The 3651-nt window shown below is 51.9% G+C and overlaps 1 protein-coding gene across 1 annotated transcript in view; it reads right to left on the minus strand.

Annotated features, from left to right (window-relative positions):
- BMF (Bcl2 modifying factor) overlaps positions 1–155 on the minus strand; it is a 21136-nt gene extending 20981 nt beyond the window's left edge. Inside the window, exon 1 of the mRNA XM_010847940.1 lies at positions 36–155. The gene's annotated coding sequence lies outside the window, so the exon portion shown is untranslated. The remainder of the gene's footprint in view (positions 1–35) is intronic.
- Between the last annotated feature and the right edge of the window lie 3496 nt (positions 156–3651).

A 3651-nucleotide genomic window follows, 5' to 3' on the forward strand; every position in this document is an offset into this window, starting at 1 on the left:
AACTCCGCCCGGCCCTTGGCCGCCCAGGCGCTCACCCGGCAGCTGCGGGCGGCGGGAGGCGCGGGCAGGGGCGGCGGCGGCAGGAGGCGGGCAGGCTCGGGTGGAGGCCACTCTGCACCTCGCGGTATTGTTTCCAAAATACGCCCGCTCGGGGCATCCCGCAAACAGCTGATGAGGCCCCGCCTCCGGAGCGTCACACGGATGGCTGGCCAATGGAGAGTGGAGCCCGAAGTCCCGGGCTGGGCGGCTGCCAGGGACTGTCACGATTGTACTAACCTTCCCTTGGAAACATTGCAAGGGACCGAGCCAAATTCCGACCTCCGCCAGAAACGCAATTGGAGCGCCGTCGCCCAGGCAAACTCTGTTCCTAACTTTGGAAGCACTCGAGAGCCTTTTAGTCCTCCCTGTTAGGCGGGAGATAGGGGGCGCCAAAGTGATTTTTGTCTTCTCTTTCATGCGTATGGTCTGAATAATTTCGGCGCGTCCAGAAGGGGAGAGGAAGAGAAGGAAGCGGGGAGATTTTAGATGATGAGGCTGGCAGCATCCAGAGGGCCCAAGATACGGGTGCCGGTGGATCCCGGCCACCTGGTGGCAAAGCATCTTCCCGGCTGCTGGGCAGGTCAGAAGCAAACTCCAGCCCTCAAAGCTGTAGGAAGCTTGAAAACATGTGTGACTGACACTGTTATCTCGAGTGACATTCAGATCAAACATATCCAAAGGGACCCACAGGCTCTCTTCTTGACTGGGAATGGACAGTCAAACAAAATTAACATCTGGCTGAGGAGAGGAGAGATCAGGAATGCAAGGGCTGCTCGGGCAGTTGATACGCATCCTGCTTGTGGCAGCACTGAGAGATGGTGCTAGGGCTGCAAGGAAAGCAACGTGTCCTGCAGACCACCTACTATCGGCAGGGGGATCTATGGGCTAGTTCACAAACATTTCTTAAACACCCTCATTGTGCCGGGTACTGGGCTAGGTACCAAAAACCTGGTGCCTGCCCTCAGGGAGTTTACAACCTACTTAGAGAAGTAGACCAGAAGATAATGGAAAGCAACATGAAATATGGTAATGCCAGGGATAATGACTGCTGGGAATGCAGAAACATTCAGAATGCTAAGGCTGGGGAAGGCTTTAGGGAGGTGGCTTTTGAATTGGACCTTGAAGGATCGGGCAATTTTTCAATCAGGAATACCAGATAAAATAGCCAAGACCTAGCTTTAACACAATCAAGCGCTGAACTGGAGAATTTGTCAAGGGACCAAGGGCAGGGGGACGTATAGGATCATTGGGTGCACATCTGGACTGAGGAAGGGTGAGCATGGGTAGGAAGGTTCAGATCAAATTACAGAGGTGTCCCTGGAATGGCAGCCGAGGAATCTGCACTTTATTCCAGAGGCATAGGTCAGCCAGCAAAGATTTCACAGAAGATGACTGACTTGACCAAGCCTGGATTTTAGGGAAGATAAATGAAGAGGCCAGAAATCAGTGAAAGAGAGCCAGTCCCTGCAACAGGTTAGGTGAGGGATGATGGGGCTTGACCCTGGGGACAGTGGGGACTGGCAGTGGGGACCACCAAGCTGCTCTCTCTGAGTTTGTAAACTCAAATGTAAGCTAAATGGGGCTGGGACTCTTAGCACAGTGGAGCCTAAAGTCTCCTTGTCTCTTTTTCCTGCTCATTCTGTCCCTAACTCCTTCAAAGGGTACCTAAGAAAGTGGACCAGGCATAATGAGGGCTGTGGTTGCTAGAGTAGGAAAATGCTATCCCCAAAAGATGGAGAAGAGGGAAAAGGGAAAGGGGCAAGAGTCAAGCTTGGCCATCAGCCTGGTCCCCATATAAGTTGACAGATGTCCAGAAAGAGGTGCTGGAGCCAAATGGAGGTATATAATTTTACCAGGAGGCTTGGCCAAGAGGAGTGTCAGAGCTGGTCAGGGTGACCTAGCAATCCTGCCATATGTGAGCAGATGAGAAGGCCAAGACCAGCCTCCATGCGGGGCACTGAGGAGCCCTCACCACGTTGCTTAGGTCTACACACACCTTCTTAGGTCCATCCTTCTCTTCTGACTGGCTCTCCTCCTGGGGCCGTATCTCAGGTGGGCCAGCTGGGCCTAAGGGCATGATTTAGGGTCAAGAGTAGAACTGAAGGGCAAACCAGGTCTGAGTCTGTCCTCTGGGGCAACACAGGCCCCAGGGTACATTGGTCATCCTGACCCACTTGAGCTGCTAAAGCTCTGTCTGCCTTACCACAGCTCTGCAAGGTAGAATTGGGTCCACAAGGCAAGGAATCTGGTAGAGAAAGCTTATAACCTAGGGTCCATGTATTCACCAGGCTCACCAGGGGCTCCTCAGCATTAGGAGAGAAACTTGCTAGATTGTATTTGTGGGTTCACACAAGCATTTTTGTGTGGGGGTGGTGGTTCTGTAGCTTAGAACAGTTTCCCAAAGAGGTCTGTGACCCTGTAAAAGCTTTAAATTCGCCATTGTACGGGAGTGGAGCTAAGGAGCAGAGGGGATCATTTTAGTGGATCTGAGCAGGTTGGAAGATAGAAGGGTCATACCCTGTAGTGACATTTCTTCACAAGCCTCTCTACCAGGCCTTTCCAGCTTGCCCCCTTGGGCTCCCTGTGAAGGACACCCATAACTTGGCCTCCTTTGCTCTCAGCCTCTAAGGTCAAGCAGCAGCAGCCTTATGAGCTAGAGGAACCAAAAAAAGACTGTCAGGGATAAAGGGGTCAGGGAGATCAGAAGCCTCACTCCCCACTTCTCATCACTGTCAAAGCAGACCCTTCCCCATGCCCTTTCTCCCTTCCAGCACAGGATAGACTCTGCAGCCCAAAGAGTCAGGACCTGCTGGGCTGGAGGTCTTGGCTCCAAGTCTCCTACCAACAGCAGCACCCTGGGAACAGAAGAATCCTGGACTTGTGGTTCAGAGCACATGCATCTTGCATCCGCAGCAGAATCTCTTTTCCCTCTTTCTCTGTTGAAACCATTCTTTGCCCCAGTTTTTTGTTTCTTATTTTTTCCTCTGCTAACTGATGCTAGCTCTGGGAAGCAAAATTTTGCCCCAAAAAAGGCCAAGTTACTCCGAAAGGCATCAGCTGGGCGCCTGAGAGGGAGGCACAGAAGACTGGGGAGGGAATGCAAAGAGTTAAGGGGAGGCTGCTTTCAGCAGAAGAGAAAACCCAGCTCCCCATAGAAAGTTGCCGAGCTCTCTCCATTGTTTCACCTGGCTATAGGGTTTCTCTCTGAGACAAGGAATGGGCTCTAAAACTCTAGTAACTGGATCACTGGGAAGGGAGGTTTTTAAAAAACACCAGCTGACAGCTGAATAATAGGAATTACCAGGCAGGCCGCCCTGGGGTTACTGAGGTTTGTAACTCAACCCCTAGGGAGGGGTTAGATTGGAAACTGATTTATGTGTAAGGTGGGGGTCTTGGTGGAGAAGCCCATACTGCTTGACTCTCTTGCCTCTTAACTCCCTCTGGGAGGGATCGTGTGTGCAAGAAAGGCCAGGAACCTGGAAGGCGTGGTGTCCTTCCTTGGTGGACTTGCTCTAACAGAGTGAATTTATCTCTCTGTGCATTATTCCATCTGTGTGCAAAGCAATAGTCTCTTCTGAGTTGCAGAGAGGTGTTTGTGTGTGTGTGTGTGTA

This window comes from Bison bison, unplaced genomic scaffold, assembly GCF_000754665.1.
Source record: "Bison bison bison isolate TAMUID 2011002044 unplaced genomic scaffold, Bison_UMD1.0 scf7180017864259, whole genome shotgun sequence".
NCBI lineage: Eukaryota > Metazoa > Chordata > Mammalia > Artiodactyla > Bovidae > Bison > Bison bison.